We start from the raw sequence: 19,943 nt of genomic DNA on the forward strand, positions 1-19,943 counted from the left end.
AGCGCGCGTGGGCTCATCTCACTGGCCCTGTGGACCTTGAGCACTGCCCCAGCAGGGACGGGCAGGACTGCCTGGGCCTGCAGAGGGCGCAGCCGAGCAGCATGTTGGGGGCCCACAGGCCTTCCCCAGCAGGGCTGCGTGGGGAGGGCCCTGCCTGCACTGCTGCCTCAGGCCCTCAACCTGGGGCTGCTGGGGCTCAGAAGTGTCCCCTGTGTGGAAGGCTGGTTCCCCAGCCAGTGGTGCTCTTGGGAGGTCGGGAGCATCTCGGGGCCTTCCAGCTGGGGGAGCATCCTCTACAGGGCTGTTGGGATGGATCCTCTACAAGGCCCGTCCCCTCTGTGTGCTTTCAGCTCCCACCATGACACTCTGCCTCACCATAGGCCCAAGCAAGGCGGCTAATCAGTCAAGGATGGGAACTTTCACAACCAAAACAAACCTTTGCTCTTTTTAAGTTGATACCCTCAGGTGTTTTGTTTCTAGAAGAAAAAGCTGTCTGGCAGCAGTGCAGCCTGTGACCTGCCAGTCAGTGGTGTCCAGAGCATGCAGTGGGGAAGGACCGACCTTGTGTGTTGCTTTGAAGAAGAGTCCCACCAACCCCAGGGTCAGGTCCTCATCTGAGAATGAAGAGAGTCTCAGAAGAAAGGCAGCTGTGGGGTGGAGAGGCTTGGCCTCCTGCAGCCCCACTGGGACGCCCCCCCTCCCCACACGCCCTGCACCTGCCCTGCTCAACATAGAGAGACAGAGGACAGATCCTCCACTGTGTCCCTCCAGGAGGGAGGCTTGGGTCCCCAGGGGTCCGCCAGCCCCCGCCCCCTGGCTTCCTGGTGCCCTCCTGCTGCTCTCCTCATCCATGTGAGATGGTGGGAAGGGGTGACCCTTCCTGCTGTGTCCTCCTTCCCCTGCCTTGACCTGACGGAACCACTGGCCACACCTCCGTGCACAGGCCGACACGTCACTCTGATTTCTTCCAGGTCTGTCCACCCGTCCCACTTGCCACACTGGCTCTCTCCTCTCCATCTCCCAAGGGGACCTGAAAGCAGCCTGGCTTACTCTGCGCAGGCTGCCTGGTCCAAGTGGGTAGGGAGCCTGAATGGGGACAGAGGTGGCCAGTAAGCTGACACAGCTGTCTTCCTGGGAGCTAAGAGGACTGTCCAGAGACAACTGCAGTATTCAGGCCCAGTGGCCTTGGCCAGCAGGGAAGCAGCTGGGGAGACCCACTGGGGCTTCTAGGGTGGGCAGAGCATGGAGAGGGCACAGTGATAGTGGGAAGGAGCAAGAGGCAGGGAGTGGGCAAGGATGTGGCTGAGTCCCTGGGGGACCAAATGGCCACTGGATCTCAAGTGGAAGGATGGAGCCTGCAGTCAGGAGACAACCAGGACCCCCCCCCCAAGGGCGGCACAGATGAGGGAGGTTGTGGGAAAAGGCAGGTCTGCACTGGAGGTGCCTGGGGGTTCAGATGTGTGTGATGGCTGGCAGCTGTCTGCAGGTGGTGGGAGGCCAGGGGAGCTAGAAGGAAGCTCCTGGCCCTGGGGTACCTCAAGAGGCCGGGATGTGGGGGGGGGGGCACCTTGTGCACAACAGCATGTGGGGGTCTAGCAAGCCCAGCTTCCTGCCAGGTCCCCCAGGTGGGGTGGCATGTGAAGCCAGGCCAGATCTCAGTGGCATAGCCCCAGAATTGCAGCCGTCTGTCCCCTGAAATCCAGAAGGTCCTCTAGGTGGCACTGTGTTCCGGCTCAGCAGCCCAGGGCAGTGCAGGGTACAGGGCATGTCTCTCTCCTGTGGGTGGTGCCATAGGTGTCCTGAAAGGCCTGGGGATGGGTAGTTGCTGGGACACTGGCCACCGCCGGGCTCCCGCACCTGTCTCGGGGCGGAGGGAAGAGGTGAGGTGGGCAAAGGTCAGCTGTCCTTGCCCCTGGGGACACGCCCCAGATCCCCTCCATCTGCCCCCAAACTGGCACTGCTGAGTGACCAGCTCCTCCTCTCCTGCTGAGGCTGGAACGACCCCAGAGCCTCAGCTTTCTCACCTGTGAACAGGGGGGATGTTCCCAGCAGCAGGAGCTGGGGCCACAGGGGGTGACCCGGCCCGAAACGGGAGTAGGGATTTGGGCAAGGGTGCGAGTCGGGCAGAAGGGGTGGCCGGGGCTGGGCGGGGCGAGGGGCGCAGCGGGCTCCACGCGGAAGCGCGGGGACGTGGGCCCTGCGGGCTGGCTCATCGGCGCCCCTACCGGCCTCCAGGGGCGGCCCGGGGCTGGCGCGCGCCTCCCGCCCGCAGACTCCCGACCTCGCCCGGGCCGCGAGGCGCGCGGCCGGCAGGCGGCGCTGACGGACTGTTCAGGCCGGGCCACCGCCTGGACAGCTGCTTCCTGAAGCCCTGTGACCGCGACAGGCCCCCTCCCCCGTCCCTCACCCCACCGCGGTCCCCAAGCGTGGGCACGGCGGGAGCCTGGCAGGTTCTCTCTTGGGCCAGCATCAACATTGCACGGATGGGAAAGGAGCCCTCCTTAGGTGACCTGGGTTCTGCCCAGTGCTTTCTCACCTGACCTAGGGTTCTGCCACAGCTGGTCCTAAGGAACCCACCTGCCATCCCTCTCCTCAGCAGATGGCCTCTCTCCAGGTCAGCAGGGAGTTTGGTTATGAACCAGGGAGTCAGGGGTTCTGCCCGTCTCTTGGTGGGAGCTGAGGCTGGGGTCGGCAGGCAACAGCAGCACACTCTGGGGCCTCTGCCCAGGTCCTGAAGGACACACACCCAGGTCTGGCACACAGCCAGGCTTCATCCCAGGAGAACTGGCCTTCCCTGGCCTTTGGCCTGTGGGGCTGGAAGCTTCTGGAAGTGCCCTGCCACCACTCCCCCACACTAACTCCTGTAGAGTGTGTCTTGATGCAGGGGTTCTGGAGCCCCACATTCTCAGCAGGTAGTCACTATGTCCCCAGGAGCTTGGAACAATGTCTGGAGACACTGGTTCCTATGACTGGGTGAGGGAGGGAGTCAGTGGGGCCAGGGATGTGCTCAACACCTTCATGTGCACAGGACAGTGCAGAATGACCAGGGTGCCCGCTATGGCAGGGAGATGCTGATGGAAGCCTTTGGGTGGCCAGCTGGACCCCAGCCCAGGTGGATGGAAAGAAGGGGCATGCTGGGAACACAGACCTGCTCTGTGGGGACAGTCACACCTCTCCTGAAGTGACCAGTACCTTCTCACCCTGAGGCAGCCTCACTGTCCAGTGGGTGCATGGCCTCTGTCCTCTCACAGCATGGTCATGTGGTCTCTGTGCCAGCACAGAGTCTGATGGCTGGCTGGCTGTGTCACCTGCTAGGCTATTATCTCTACCTGGTTATCCAAAGCCTCCTGCATGGCGGTGTATTCTGGTGGGTGTTAAAAGGAATTTAAATTGTCCATATCTAGCCAGACACAGTGGCCACACCTGTAATTCCAGCAACTGAAATCTGAAGCAGGAGGACTGCAAGTTCGAGGTCAGCCTCAGCAACTTAGTGAGGTCCTGTCACTAAATAAAAAATAAAAAGGGCCAGGTGCAGTGGCACATGTCTATAATCCCAGGGGCTTGGGAGGCTGCAGCAGGAGGATTACGAGTTCAAAGCCAGCCTCAGTAGCTTAGCAAGGCCCTAAGCAACTCAGCAAGACCCTATCTCTAAGTAAAATATAAAAAGGGGGCTGGAGTGTGGCTCAGTGGTTAGCTAAGTACCTCTGAGTTCAGTCCCTAGTATCAAAAACAAAAAGTCCACATCTGTGAGTTAGGCCATCTGCGTAGCTCTCCCCAACCCCCTCATCCCTGACAGCTCCATCTTTCTCTGACCAGCCCCCTGAACAGCCAGACAGGCCACTTATCCACTATTCTACTTGGCAGATGGCCACTACCCGCATGCTGGTCCTGACTCTCCCTAAGTCAGCTGGCCATAGGAACCCCTGTCCGGCCACTGCCTGAGCCCAGGGCTAAGCAGAGGTGCAGGGGTACTGGTGCCACATGGCAGGTCCATGCAGGCTGCACCACTGCACACTGTGTTCTGCACTCCCAGGCGCACCCTCTCCACCCGTAATGGTCATCCCTGGACCATCCAACCTTCAGAGGGCAGATCCAAAAGAGCTGGTGCCATGGTCAGTCCAAGCACACTGTCACAATTGTCCTATGGCCAGGCATTGCCTCTCCTCCAGGGTCAGCCTTGCTCTGCATCTGGGCTGTCTGCAAGGCCTTCCACAGTCACTTGGCCATAAACCTAGTTGCTGAGGCTGGTTTTGAACCCAGGTTGACCCATTAGAGTGTCCGTCTAGAAGGTCAGGTCATATGTGGCAGTGGGGACACTTGTGTGCAGGCTGCTCCTGTTTGGGTGCCCCAGTCAGAGTTGCCCTTTGGTGTCCCCAGTGTTGGGCTGCTTCAGCCCCAAGTGTGGAGCTCCTGCTTCGTGGTCACTGCTGCCTCCGCATGCTGCGCACTCTTTGGAGTGAAGGTCGAAGGGTGCAGCCATGCTGACCCTGCTCAGAGGGGATCCTCACTCCAGTGCATGTGTCCCACAAGTACCCAGGGTGCTGGCCACTTCTCTGCCATCTGGTGTCATTAGTGGGGACACTGGCACAGAGGCCTGCGGATGTCCCGCAGTGCAGGGCTCCAGACTGTTGGGAGGGTGAGAATCACCACGGCCCTGGGGAAGGGCCACGTGTGCACTCCGTGTGCCATGAGCCTGCAGACCCTCCTGCTGGGTGGGGGCCACACCACAGCACTGGAGCCAGGGAAACTCGCTCTCCTGAAGACCCAGGTCTGGTGCTATTTGGGTGGTTCTTGCAGTGCCCTCCCTCTGGGCCCACCCACATGCCCCTGTAGGGGCCAGACATCTCTGAAGATGCCAGGGACCACCACCCTAGCATCTTTTGGGTCTTAAAATAACTTCCAGGATGTCACACTTGTGGTTTACTCTTTGTGGAGGACAGTTGCAGAGGTCTGCACTAGACTATTCTGCTACTATGGTTAGGTATATCTGTCCCTCTCTGTTCTAGGACTGGAGAAATGACCCCTGGTGGTATGACCTGGCTGCCATAATGTCCACCCTCTGGACACCTCCCTGTCCTGTGGGAATCCCCCATCCTTATGGCCAGGACAGCAGTGACAGGTAGGTGTGGAGGGGGTCATTGTGGAGTGACTGCAGGAGCACAGGGGCCTGTGGCACTGTCCACACTCAAGAGTTGTTAAACCCACAGGGGTGTCAGGCTGCTGGCCATGCTCCAGTAGATCCCAGGGGTTGAAAATGAGCATCACTGGCCCGGGGGCAGTAGGCTGGAAGAAGCAGGGCCTGGTTCCTGGGGACAGTGTCTGCATGTGGTTGGGTCCAGCCTGGGTCCTCTGCAGGGACTGCAAGCCCCTCAAGACACACTCCCTCTGTGCCTGGCTCAGCGCGCTCTCAAAACGCTCACTGGGGCTGGCTCTGCGCCAGGAGGGACAGCGGCCAGCTGGAGCAGAAAGCCCTCCTAAAGACCTGCCTCGGATCCCCAACCCCGGGGTCTTCGCAGAGATGTTTTAGTATCCTACCCGCTGTCAAGGACCCGGTCCTTTGGCACCCATTGCCTGCAGCCGGGCATCTTGTGCGGGGGGCGCCCCGGGCTGCGCCCCCCAGGCCCTCTGCCGCTGTAGGGAAAGTTGCCCTCCGGTCTCCGCGTCCTTTCAGCCCGGGCGCGCGGATCCCACAGCGGTGGGACAACAGCGGGGCGACCCCTGAGAGCCCCTTCCCGCTGGTCGGCGCCCTGGAGACCCCATGGCAAGGAGGCGACGGACGCGCGCCCCCCGCCCTCCTTGAGCGCGCGCCTCGCAGTCCCCACTCCGCCGGGCGACCCAAGTCCGGGCGGGGGCGCGGCAGGCGGGAAGCGCGGGGCGCGGCGCTGGCGGGAAGGGGCGGCGCCGGAAGTGTCCGCGGCTTCCCCAGGGCCCGAGGAACGAGGCGGGCGCCGGCTGCGGGCCGTGCGCAGCTCCGGGGGCTCGCCCCGCCCCTGCGCCTCTCCCCCGCCCAGCGGCTCGGGAACCCCGCCTTGGGAGCCAATAACAACGCGGCGGTGGTGACGGTGGCGGCGACACCGGAGCTTTCGGGGCCGAGGATTCTTGGAAAGCACTTGGCGACAGGTGACCCGGGGCCGGCGTTCTCGGGAGTCCCGCGGACGATGACCCCAGAATGGCACCGAGTCTAGGTTCCGGATCCCTGAGGAAGCCAGGGGTCTGCAGAGCACGTCGCAGAGCTGCAGCGGTCCCGCCGGTCCAGCGCGCCACGCGGGCCCTGGACATCCGGGCGCACCTCTGCAGCCTGACTGGGCCCAAGGAAACAGGGGCGCCCACCCCTCCCCTTGAGGCTGGGACACTCGCCAGGCTGGGGCACATCCCTTCTTCAGGCTGCGCCCACTGTGGGTTCCGGGTCTGACCTTTTCAGCTGAATCACTTTTGCAGATTCAAAAAGTCAGCGTAAGAGCAGGGGCTGTGAGGCACACCCCCACACCCCCCACCACCACCCTCACCCCCCACACCCCCCACCACCACCCTCACCCCCCACACCCCCCACCACCACCCTCACCCCCCACACCCCCCACCACCACCCTCACCCCCCACACCCCCCACCACCACCCTCACCCCCCACACCCCCCACCACCACCCTCACCCCCCACACCCCCCACCACCACCCTCACCCCCCACACCCCCCACCACCACCCTCACCCCCCACACCCCCCACCACCACCCTCACCCCCCACACCCCCCACCACCACCCTCACCCCCCACACCCCCCACCACCACCCTCACCCCCCACACCCCCCACCACCACCCTCACCCCCCACCACCACCCTCACCCCCCACCCCCGTCTGGGGCGGCCCCGCTCCTCCGGGTCACTCAGGGCCCAGCTGACTCCTCCCACATCACTTGTCACTGCTGACACTTGGTTAACCTACCTAAGGTGGGGCAGGTGGCAGCAGGGTCAGTTTGGACTCTTGATAAGAAACAGTGGCCTGGAGGGCAGGAGCTCAGCCGCCACAGCACAGCACCGCCCCTCCCACCCCACGTGTTATTTGTGAGAGCCAAGCCCAGTTTCCAGCAGCTGGCTGCACCCTGGGTCCCCGCTACCCCCTGTCCCGGGCCTCACTATTAGCACCCTCTTAGGGTTCCGTGTAGCTGGAGAGTTAGCTCTCTAGCTGCTGCCCCAGGTGAGCCTGGACCCCCGGCCCAGCTGCTGCCCAGACAACAGTGGCCTTTGTCTGACCGCCTGGGTGGGAGCTGGTACCAGCCCCGGGTGTCTCCTGCCCAGCCCCCACCCCACCAGGGGCAGCAGGCTGGCTGCATTGTCCATTCACCCTCCGCGCTCACTATTAATAGCTCTCTGGGAGAAGCATTTGCTATAAATAGCCCCCAGCCCCTCACATGGGCTCATCAGACCCTGTGCCTGGGTGCACACAATCACCCGCACACACTGCATACTGCACACTGCACACTGCGCGCTCCGAGTAGCATGCTGGGCAACCTGCCCGTTCCTGCCTCTTTAGGGCAAAGTGCATGGAGGGGCACCACCCCACCTGCCCTCCAGACAGATGGATGGCCATCCTTGTGCCCCTCACCACCTGGGGTGGGAGGCTGACCCAGCCCTGCCTCAGCTGGCCAGGCTTGCTTCACAGCCCAGCCCACTTCTGTGGGTCACTCAGGAGCCTGGCCCTGCAGGCTCTCCCTCACTCTTGAACTCTTTGTGAGGCAGACACTGCAGCCCACCTGGCAGAGCACCGCGATGGCCGAAGCCAGCCTGGAGGAAGGCCTTTAGACCCCTGCCCGCTCCCAGGGGTCCAGCCACTACATGGACCCAGGCCTGGCTCTCTGCTCTGGATACTGCCAGGTCAGGCATGAGAATCACAAGGTCCTATCAAGCCCCATGGAGACACAGGCTCAGCACAGCCTTTACCCACTGACTCCCACTCAGGGACCCCAAGGCTGGCTCAGCCTCCCACCTGCCCTATGGGCCAGGCGTCACTGAGCTCCCGTCCCATGCTCTGACCCCAAGGCCTCAGCAAGCAGGCAAGCTGTGGTCCCCCTGCGACAGGGTGGCTGCCTGGCCCAGGATAGCCTTCCCTGCTCAGACGGCCTGGCCCCTGTGGTTGGCAACAGGATGGGGAATTGGGGGCTGCTGTTATTGTGTAGAGAGGGAAAAGGGAAAACAACCCTGTTTACGGAAAAGGCGCGTCTGGTGCCGCTGGCCAGTGGCCTTCCTGGTGGGACAGAGGTCCTTTGTTGGGAAAACAGGAAGCAAGGGTTTCCATGACCTTCTAGCCACCCGCCAGCCGCCTGCCCCAGCTTCCGCTGATTCTCAGCAGCCTCTGCCAGCCATCAGCTGCTGCTCTGTCCATCCACTTTTTGTCCATTCCTCTGACTGGTGCCCAGGCGGCCAGCTTTGGGACAGATCAGCCTGTCAAAGTTCAACGGCATCTCCTGCCGTTGGTGCTCCCAGTCACACAGGAAGGAACACCTGCAGTGCTCCAGGTGCCTGGGTGCAGGGGAGCTGAGCCCCAGGCTTGTGGCTGCCCGAGTGCAGCTGCCCGAGGCCAGCCTAGACGAGCCCAGGAACCTGAGTGAGAGGTCTCTGTCAGGTCCTGATGGCGTGATGCCCCCAGGGTGTCCAGGAGCTAACCCAAGGAGCAAGGGCCTGTGTACAGCTGTGTGCCAGGGACAGCTGGCCAGGCCTTGGGAGGGGCCGGAACACCCAGAGGCCCCCAAGATGCATACCTTCTCCCCACCTGGTATGATCCTGGGGTCAGAGTTCACTGTGTCCCTGCTGCCCAGGCCAGAATCCACCCATGGCCTAGACTGCTCTGTTCACTAGTGGTTCCTTCCTGATGTGGGTGGCTGGGCACACCTGTGTTCACATATGCTCACACACCCACACCATACCACACACAGGCAGGCACCTCTCATCATATGCAGAACAGGAACAGCTGTGCCCCAACCAACCGCATCTCAGCCATTCACCTGCCCGGGCACCTACGTCTGCCCAAGCTGGCCTGGGAGGGTCTCAGGACCAGACTTCTGTCTCTGCAGAGCACCCAGCCCCACAGCCACTGGGCTAGCTGTGCCACACAGAGTGCGCTCCATGGCGTTGGCTCTGCACCCTCACTGCTTCTCTGACTCTCTGGGTGGGTTCCCCAGGCTGTGCTCCCTCTTGGGCCCTGTGGGTCTGAGGTGTCCTGTGTGGTGCCTGAGGCTCTGGGTATGGTGGCCAAGGAGGACCCAGCACTGACCTCTTGGGGTGGAAGCTGCATGGAGGGAGGCTGAGGGGACCCCATTGTTGCAGAGATGAACACAGTGTGCCACCTGGGATGGGGACTTGGAGCGGGGGGGGGGGGGGTGTCCCAGCTACTTTACAGGTTGCTGATGGGCCCGGAGGAAGGACTAAGGTGGGGCAGAAGGCCAGGCATGCAGCAGGACTGATATGGATGTGCTGACCTTGTGCCTCAGCACAGAGCCACCCTGGGACCACACCCGTGTCTGGCTGACAAAGAACTCGCAGGTGGGAGAGCCGGAACGGCAGGGACTAGAGGCAGGGAAAGGCCCTGGTGCCACTCGGAGGGCATCTGCTGCCCTCCTCCTGTTGCGGGTGTGCTGCTCAGGTTAGGTTCTTCAGTCTGGGTCCAGCATCCCTAGTCCAGATCTAGGACTCATGGTCCAGATCAAGGGTCCCAGGGGTCACCCCTGTTCTCTCACCAAGGGGGACCCATTATCCACACTATCAGGCATACAGCAGGTGCTCAGGCTCCACCCCTCAAATTCTTCCAGAACCTAAGGACCTGCATGCTTGAAAGGTCATGAGTCCAAGGCTGTGCAGGTGAGAAAAGGAGGTGGGGCGGAGCCGTCCTCCAGGGACCCCGCAGCAGTGCAGCGGCCCCTGGGCCAGGAGGGCAGCTGGCTGAATGGAAGGGAAACCAGAAGTAAAGGGCCCAGGTGCAGGGGTCCCCTCCCACCGGCCACCTCTCTGCCGTGCCAGTGTCTACCTCCGTCACCTCTCCAATCCTCTGCAGTGCGCAGCCCAAGGCTCCCCAGAGGTTCACTGGACAGGGAGTGAATGAATGAACCACCGTCCACACAGCCCTCCAGCTCCTCCCTGCACCTCCGCCTGGCGGAGGATGGACGCGTGCGTGCGTGAAATGTGTGTGCGAGCTGCTCTCTGCAGCGCTGGGCCCCACGCAGACACCCTCCCAGGCAACAGAGGCTGCCTGTGGGAGGGGAAAAGGCCCAACAGGCAGAGCATGTGACTCTGGAGCTGCAGGCAGCACCGAGGTGTCTGGGTGGCTGAGGCCACCGCCCCCCCTTCTGGAGACACAAAGCCGCAGCTGTTCCCGGCCACAGTGGGCCCGTGCAGGGCAGTGTTGTCAGGGCAGCTGGGTCCAGGCTGAGGCCCCAGAGAGGAGGGTCAGGGTCCAATGGACTCACCCACTGTGGTGAGGTCACCTGACAGAGTGGGCCGTGTGAGGACCCCTAGTGCCCACCACAGCCTCCAGGCCGAGAGTTGGCCTCCGTGTCCAGATCCCTGTATCAGGGGTCCTGTCATCCCACATAGAAGAAAGCTTCAGTCCCTGGACCTGCAGGCTGTGGGATGGAGCCCAGAGAGAGGAGCCTGCAGCCATGGGGGAGCAGCCTGGGGTCACCACAGGGCTCTGGCTGGGATGGAGGGGGCTCCCCAGGCCCTCTCACACAGCACCTAGGACGCACATACCCTTCAGATGAAAGGACAACCCAACCAGCACCCTGACTCTCAGCAGGTGGCACCTTGAGGCCCAGAGAGGCAGCCGAACCACAACTGGGTCTGCCCCAGACACCGTGAGCTAATCCACAGGCCCTGTGAGAACAGGCCATCTGCCCTTGAAGGAGAGCTGGGCACTGGCTCGAGCCCTGGCAGGGACAGGGAGGGGAGGGGAGGGGTATGGATCCAGAACGGGGCACTGGCCCTTCACTTTGGTCCAGGATGGATCTGGGTGGGTGGTGGCAGGAGGGCTAGGGAGGGAGGTCAATGAGGACCGGAACAGAGGCACACTTGGAGGACGTCCTCGGGAAACCGTGAGCCTGGGCCAGTGGCATCTGCTACAGAGAAGCAGAGGAAATTCCCACCAGTGAGACCTGCGTGACAGGAGGGGTCCAGACCGGGGGTCCTGAGCCCAGCAAGAGAGGGGACAGTGAAGGAGGGGGCTGGGCACTATGGGCCAGCCCAGTGGAGGGCAGCCATGGAGCCACGCTGTGAGGATTGGCCTGGAGTCCACGCGGAGGCGCAGAGGCTGAACCCATAAGAGGTGATCTAAGAGACGCTGTGGGGGGCTGGTGACCCACAGAGGGAGCCTGTAGGGGCACCAAGCAGGTGTGGCAGCCAGCTGTGGGTCAGGGAGCAGAAGAGCAGGTAGGTTTCTCCAGCCATGGGGTGGGGAGGCCACAGGGTCAGGTGTATGTGATCGGAGCTGGTTGGGGGACAGGAAGGAGTGTCAGGGGAGTGAAACCTGGGGACTGCAAAGGGAGGCTACCAGGAGGCTGCCATCAGAAAACAGGCAGCAGCAAGTGACCACAGGGAACTGGAGAAACTGGGCCTTGGTGCCTGGGTGGTGGGAATGGAACCCAGGCAGACCCAGGCTGAAAATGCCAAGCACGGAGCCCCAGGCCTCAGACTGTCTGAAGTTCTGAAGACCAGGGAGTCCCCGCAGACGGGCTGCACCTGCTGGGGGCTCTGGCTGAACCATCTCTGGGTGGAGAGGGGGGAAGAAGGGGGAAAGGTGGGAGAGGAGGACAGACAGACAAGCTGTCTGACGACTGCGCCAATCTGAGCTCCTGCGACTGACACCTCCCTCTAGGCCCCTCCTCCCAACACCACCAACTGGGAATCAAGCCCTGGGAGACCCATTCAGAGAGTCGCACCCCATGACCCAGCAGCCCAGCTACCACAGGGACAGGCCTGGAGGACGTGGTGCTCAGTGAGGAAGCCTGTCCCAGAAGGACAAGCGCTGCCTGAGTCCACTTGGGTGAGGTGCCTGGGGTGGCCACGTTCATAGACAAGGAGTTAATGGCTGTCCCGGCAGCTGGGGAGGGGACAGGGTTTCAGCTGGGGGGGTATGACAGGCCCTGGAAATGATGGGGTGGCCGCACAGTGCTGGGGCTGGGCCCAATGCCACTGGACTGTACCCTTCAAAGTGGTTACATGGAAAAATTTGTGTTTTCCTGCTGAGTACCGTGGCACACGCCTGTCATCCCAGCAGCTCGAGAGGCTGAGGCAGGAGGATGGCGAGTTCAAAGCCACCTCAGCAACTTAGCAAGGCCCTGAGCAACTCAGCGAGACCCTGTCTCTAAATAAAATACCAAAAAAAAGGTCTGGGCTGGGATGTGGCTCAGTGGATAAGCACCCCTGGGTTCAGTCCCCAGTAACAAAACAAAATAAAACCAACCTCCAGCCAAGTTAGTGAGGCGCACCTTGTCTAGTGGCCTAGTTAGAGCGAGCACGCGTGGGTGAGCGGGAGTGGGATCCTGGCTGTCGCCAGGATCCCACGGGCTCCAACACTGGCATTAAAACTCGCCTGGCTCCATATAAAGATAAATGGTGAGATTTACAATAATGTCTTCAAAATTTAATTTTTCCTCACTTAGAACTGCGCAGCAGAAGACACACAGGACAGGCTGAGGAGAAGAGCTCAGCACTCACAAGGCCACTGTCCCTGGCTTTCTGAACAAGGGACCCTGGATTCTCCTTGTGCGCTGGACCCTGCAGACCCAGCAGCCAGCAGGGCCTGCAGTCAGGCAGAGAAGCTGATGCAGATGGTGGCAACCTCCCCTCTCCTGCCCTGCTGCAGCTTGAGCTGCGTCCCTCCGCAATGGGGTCTCAGGAAGGACCCAGCAGACCCACGAGGGGTGCCATGGTGAGGCACAGTAGGGCGCTAGGAAGAGGAGCAAGCAGGGAGGGCCTGCAGGTGCTGGCAGGGCTCTGCTGGGTGACCTGTCCCCGCGCGGTGACTGCACAGGTCCCGAGCTCTTTTAACAATGTCTACATTCACACACTCTTTTCACTTGTGCTAGGGATTGAACCCAGGGCCTGCCACAAGCCACGGAAGTGCTTTGCCGCTGGACAGAAGCTTCTTTGGGCCTCTCTCCCCTTGGAGGGGCCTCCCCCACCTCTGGCCTTGGGAGCTCAAAGATGCTGGGACTGTGGAGTTTCCAACACCTACCAGTTCCCCTCAGGCAGCAGGGTGTCTGCCCACCCCTGTCCCCTAACTCTACCCCTGCCTGGGCTCCCACCACCCAAAATCCATCTGCACTCTACCCACCCTGTCCTCCCCTGGCTTCCCAGAGGGGAGAGACCCTGGTGTCTGCTCAGAACCAGGGAGGACAGGGAGTTCGCCCCTGTAGGCAGACTTCCTGCCCCGCTGACCTACAGAGCCCTTCAATAGCTCATAGGGGTGCTGGGCCTTGGGCACTGATGTCCTGGGGCCTGGGGTGCCCACCCTCCCTGACACTCAGGCTGGTCAGATGAGGTCCTCCTGAGAGATGAGGAAAGACTCTGAGACCCAGTGGGGCCTGGACCCTGACGGTCGCCCAGGGCTGGGCTTCAGCAGGCTGCCCCCAGCAGGGGGAAGGCCTTGGGGGCCATGGCGTGTGGGGCACCAGTGGGCTGGGGCCTGACCTCTGATGGGCAGGGACATACTTGAAAATAGCCAGACTCAGCCCTGTGTGGCCAACTTCAGTGCCTGCTGTAGCTGGTGAGGAGGTAACAGTGCTGTCACCTGGGAAGTACAGAGTTTTCCTGGGAACCCATTTGTCATGCAAATGTGCCTCCTGGCCCTGCCGCCTGCCCCTGGGCTCTGCTGTCTGTCCAGGTGGACCTGGCTGGTTGCCTCCTGGAGCCCCCCACAGTGCTGGCAGCAGAAGGACACTCCCTCATTAACAGGGCGCAGCTCCAAACCTGGCCTGGCTGGGACTTGACCCTGCCCAGCTGGGGGTGGGGGCGCACCGTGGCTGAGCCTAAGTACCCAGCCTGGCCCCTGCCAGCCGCATCCTGGCCCCCCTGACGTGAACACTGGGATGCCGTGGCACAGGGCAGAGGACCGAGGCCTCGGTCCACCTCCTTGCTGTGCTGGGCTGTGAGCCATGAGAGATGTGGGCCTCTCGCCCCTGCACCCCACAGGCCGGGCCTCAGCCCTGCTCAGCCTGCCACCGCTGTCCCCCACAGGGCTGCGTCAGCTCCCTGTGTCCCTGGGGCCCAGGCTCAGGGTGTCTAGGCTATAAGTGAGGGCCCTGCCCTGGGGCTGGTTAGCCTCTGGGCCCATGTACTCCGTGGTTAGTGTGGCTGGCACTGGGTCACTGAGTGACAGAGGCTCTTCTGTCCTCCTGTGGGCTCAACAGAGTCTCAGTGTACCCTGTGCTGCCCCTGTGCAGCGTCCAGGCGCCCAGCCAGCATGAGGCAGACTCAAGCTGAGCACAGTGCCCACCCTCTGGCTGCCTCAGCACTTGACACTTCATGAGACTGGCCAGCTTGGCCACCATCAGTCCTGGGAACAGACGGCAGCTCTGGGACCCATGGGGCGGCCCTGTGGGCAGGGTGACATGGCCCTCCCTTGGGGCCCTTCTCATGCCTGGGCCCTGCCATTAGCATCTGTGCCTCAGGGTGGCCAGGGGGTCCCTGAGGGCCCTCAGCTCCTGCTGCAGAGCCCTCAAGGCCTGGTGCCCTCCAGCCTGGGCCCTGGGCATGTGCTCTCTGATGCGTCTCCCTGGCATCCTCTGGGTCCATTTCAGGTACACTGTCACCAGGTGGTGAGATGTCTCGGGCGCGTCACTTAGTGTGAACGGGCGGTGTTTCCTGTGGCTGGAGTGATGTGAGGCAGAGAGAAGGCCATTGGATGTGGAAGCCACCCAACACCCCTGCGCCCATCGCCCAGTGACCTCTGCCCTCCAGCCCTCTGTCCCCCCAGCTGGGCAGAATCTGAGATTCCCACCGGCCCAAATAGCAGCCCAGCCCTGGTGGACCCCTTCTTCTCACAGCCCCTGCCCAGGCCCTTGGGGAAGAGCCTGTCCCTGTCCTGACCCCCTTTCCTGACCAGGGCTCTTTCTAGTGTAGATTGGGGACCTGGCCACCCTGCCTTGGGGGCAGTTCTGGGACCAGCCTGATGGAGAGCTCTCGGGGAGGGAGCCAGGAGCCCTGGCAGGGTCATTCCGTGGCTGCCACTCACTGCCCAGACAGCATCAGCACCCAGGAAGGATGTCCTCGTCAGGGACTAGAACCAGGACTGTGCAGCCTGGCCTCTGTCACCGCGAGACTTCCAGAGGAAGCCCAGGGCTAAGGCCAGGTCCCCAGAGCCAGTGGAGACAGCCGCACCAAAGGAACCTGCAGGGCTGCGGGGAGGTGGTGAGTCCTCCCCCACCCCGGGAAGCCTAGGCAGGGGAGGGCCCAGCACCCAGGAGGTGTGGCGAGGAGGGCTCCGTGGAGTCTGCAGGCTTCGGACAGGGACCTTCGTGCTGCACGTCCTGACTGGGCTGCCCTGCCCACTGGCCCTGAGCCACGGCCAGCTGGGGACACGGTGTGCGGCAAGAACAGGGTGTATGTTTGCTCAGGGTGCCCGGAGCCTGGTGAGGGACAAGGGCCCATTGTATCCCAGGCTGCCCTGCCCCACTGGTCTATCCACAATGCCCCCACCCATCAACCCTGCTCAGAGACCCCACCCCTGTCTATAGCTGCTGAGGGTCCCGTGGGGCAGCTGCCCTGCTAGGCCTGCTCCATACACACTAGGGGTCTGCTGCAGCCCCTGCTCAGGTCCTATGGGCTGAGCTCAGAGTAGAGGGCCTGGCCGGGCCCCTTGCCAGAAGGGCCTCAGGGGGCAGGGGTGTGGATGGTGGCGGGTGAGTGCACTTCCAGGGCCACTCAGCTGCACTGGGAAGTCTAGGGACAGTCCTTCCCCTTCCCCAGCTGTGAGGTGTATCCCAGGCTCCGAAGGCCTTGAGGTGGACAGCAGTGCCTAGCTCACCAGTGAGGCACGGTGGCTGGGGGTCGCCAGGACAGTGGACATGGACACGCAGGCACACATGTGAGTCATAGCAGAGGCAGGACTGGCCAGGTGTGCAGAACTGGTCTGACCAGATGAGGGAGGTGTGTGGGGGTGTGTCTGTGCTTGCTCACCTGGATTTGCGGAGGGGCCCACCAGGAGGCAGGCAGAACAGAGGCCACAGCCTGCGTCATGGGCATCACCTACGGCAGCATGATGGGCAGGTGGCCACCGGCGGGGGTATTCGCTTACTGGGAGTGGCAGGGCAGGTCTGGGTGCTGAGCCTTGATAGACAGGCCAGAGGGAGTCTGGCAGGCAGGTGGGCAGGGCCCAAGCAGGCACTCCACCCGCCCTCACAGGTCAGAGATGCATTGATGGGGACGTGGACATACCACAGAGGGTGGGATCAGGCTGGGTTGCCAACAGGCCCCACTAAGAGGCCAGACCTGACTGGGGCCTGGTCCCTGGGGAGGCCAAGACCCAGCTCCACAGCCCCACCTCTGGCTCCGCCCACAGGCAGCCGTCAGTGCCCTCCAGAGCCCTTGAACTGGCTGAGGCCGGGCCAGTCTGACGGCTACCTGAGGCTGAAGTGGCTTGGCCAGCTCCATGTTGCCCCTGCCCAGGTCTCACAGAGAGGCTCCATGCCCAAGAGGCCACTAGTCACCTCTGCTGAGGGTCTCAGAGACAGACTCTCGGCTGCAGTCCCTTAACCCAGCTGGACCAGCTCCTTCTTCCCTTGAACTGCCCCACTTCCTCCCACCCCAAGCCCTCTGTCCAGGACAGCTCCTCTGGACACTCCTGCCCCAGCAGTGGCCTCGCCCTCCTCCCTGATCGTAAATCCTTCCCAGAGAGATGCCAGCCCCACAGTGCCAGGGCTCTGCCCTACCTGCTCACTCCTGGTCCTGGACTGACTCAGGTGTTGGCCACCCAAACTGGCTCCCCTGTGGCCACTTTGCCTTCCTGAGCCTCAGTTTCCCCTCTGTAAGTTAGGACCCAGAGGAGAACGGGGCCAGGGCTGGTGGGCAAGTCTGAGGGTATGGACTTGGTGCTGGGCTCTGCTGCGCTGCTCTCCCACTACGACAAGCTGTGGTCCACCCTGACGCAGGACCTGGAAGGGCCCCACCCCTAGACCTGAGCCCAGTCCCACCCGGCACACACCCCATGGCTTGCCAGCCAGCCCTGAGCAGCAGGGGCTCTCGGCCAGGCTGAGGCTGAGATGGGGTGGGAAAGAGCAGGTGTTAGGTCCTGTGGGCCAACAGCGTTGGTGGGAGATCCTGGGGGCTGGCCAGGACAGGTCCTCCCGGGGAGCCCGTGCTCCTCACATTGGAGGACAGTGGAGGAGACCCAGGGAGCCGGGAAGGGCTGTGAGCAGGGCAGGGACACTTCAGAGACAGCTCCAGAGGCTGTGAGGAGTGAGGAGGCCCCGTGGGGCACAGGACAGTGGACAGAGGTGCGGGCCTGTGGGGACAGGCAGGGCCCGAGGAGCTGTTGGGATGGTGCAGCAGGCGATGGCTGAGTGAGTGCCATTCTGGCTGTCCCTGGGCAGCCTCCGCCCTGGGGTCCCAAAGAAGCTGACTCGCCCACCTGGGAGACACCAGGGCCGGTCGAAACCCCAAAATGGTGCGTCCCAGAAACCAAGAGTCAGCGGCTTCCCTCCCACTGCCTCGGGCAAAGTCACCCAGATGAGGGTGTGGCCAAGACCGTGGCACAAAAGGCAGAGAGGAGAGATGGGGCCTGGTGGCCCATCCCACCCTGCTGGGCAAAGCGCCAGTATGGGTACGTAAGTCCTAGGTTGCAGGAGTTCTGGAGAGACGTGACTGTGAGTGGGCTAGGTGGGCACCTCTGTGCCCGGGGATGCTGGGCCCGGACCCACCTGCTCAGCTGGATGGCTCTTTCCCCAAGGGACCAACTGGAGCAAAAAGCTGGTTCTCTTTCTCTGGGCAGCCCCCATCTCAAACAGGGGCCCCTTCCCAGCATCACCTGGTGGATGTGTGCCTGTACTCCTGAGCAGATGCGGACAAGGGTGGGCCGCAGCGGTCAGTCAGGACTACAAAGGGCAGATCACCCCTGCCCCTGGCCCCATCAGACCCTGAGGGACCCTGGGTTCTCCTTCTCCCCTTCCTGGCACTGCTCAGTCCTGAACCCAGAAAATGGGGGGCTCTTGGAGGAAAGGTGCTTGCTCATGTGGCAGTGGCCCTGCGGCTGGGTGCGGGGTAGGCGGCCTGCTCAACCCCTATGTCCTGGTCTACCTGCAGCCCAACCCCCCACCACCTACCCTCTCCCCAAGAGGCTGGAATCCCAGGAAAACACACCCCAGCCAGGGACAGCACTAGGCGGTCTGGGAGGGGGAATATGCAGAGGGGCAGACAGGACAGGTGTGAGCCAGGTGGGCAGCAGGCTCAACAAAGTTAGCCAGCACTGACCCAGGAGCAAAGGGCACGGGAACCCCAAACAGCTCACACCTGCAGCACCACCAGCCCGAGCAGGTCCTTGGAGGCCTCCAGAAGGCATCGAGGACACAGGCAGGTGTGCTGTGGACAGGCCTCGTCCAGGCCTCACCGCCTCGAGCAGGGAGTCCTCTGGGACCCAAGCACCCACCGAGGTCAGAGAAGGCAGAGGGTGCTGGGTGGAAAGTGGCCCCGGGCCTGCAGGAAGCTGGGATGGGGAATGTCTTGGGGGTGGGGAGGCCGGCCAGAGAGTGAAAGTGCAGAATTCCTCCCATTCTTTCCATGTCTGGGCAGTGACTCAGCTCTGGGCTTCCTGTGCCTGGCCAGGAATGCGGAGCCAGGAGGCCAGTCTGCACCCCCTCCCCAGCAGGCCAGAGCCCTGCCCTTCTTCCTCGCCAGTGCCACCCACACCCTCACTGCCTGTCACTGCCTAGCCTGGCTCTCCCGGCCACCATTTCACAGGAAGAGAGGACTAGACCCTGAATCTTGTGGAGAGATCCACACAGGGGGCCATGAGGTCCTGCCCCATCCTTGCTGTGACTCAGAAACCCCACTGAAGTTGTAGGAGGAGAAAACAGAGTGACCTCTCCCTGGGCCTTGGACATTTGGCCAGACCCAAGGTGTCCAGCCCTTGGCCACCCAAATGAAGCCACCCATCTCCTTTCTGGAAGAGAGGTGGAGTCCAGGGCTGCAAGACTGGAGGCCGTGCCCCTTACCTGGTGACCCCAAGGTGGCTGGGATGGCCTGGCTCTTTGCAGCGCATCAGGGGCTGGGGGAAAGAGGAGGCTTGCAGCAAGGGTGCCCGCTCTGGGGCCAGCTGGACGATGTACACACGGCCCAGTGCTCACCTGGGAACAGTTGTGGACACAGGTGCATTGTTCCCTGGGCCCTGGTCCGGACTGAGCAGCCACCAGAGTGCTTGGGATGTCCTCCACACCAGACTGGGTGTCCCAGCTGCTAGCCTGAGAGTACCAAGCACAGCACCTCTCCAGGACACTCCTGGCAGCACAGTTGGCTGGGCTCTGGGCACCCAGAGCACACAGGGTGTGTGAGGTGAGCTGACCAAGACCTGGAGGCACCCCTCAGCAGAGGCTGGCTTCCCTTCTGGGCTGGCCTGGAGGCTTCTCCGCCCACCCCCTCCACTTCCTAAGAACAGGGAAGTGGCCCTGCGGGTGGAACACAGTCCAGCCACTTCTGAACTGAATGTCCTACCCGGACCTACCTCATGGCCCTGGATCAGAGTGGGCTGGCAGAGTCTTGGTCAGAGATGGGGCTGGGGCAGGTTCCCTCCCTAGGCCTCAGTGGACCCCTCTGAGCACTCCCAAAGGCAGACTTCAGCCTACACTCCTGGGGCAGGAGGAGTCCAGAGCTCTGGCAGCCCCGGCCCCACCTCCTTTAGCCTCTGGCAGAACACAGGGATGCACAGATCCATGGGGGCTCAAGGGAAGCAGGACAAGTCCAGGAAGAACTGCCCGC

This window comes from Spermophilus citellus (assembly GCF_964194105.1).
Source record: "Spermophilus citellus genome assembly, chromosome: 10".
In the NCBI taxonomy this organism is placed as follows: Eukaryota; Metazoa; Chordata; class Mammalia; order Rodentia; family Sciuridae; genus Spermophilus; species Spermophilus citellus.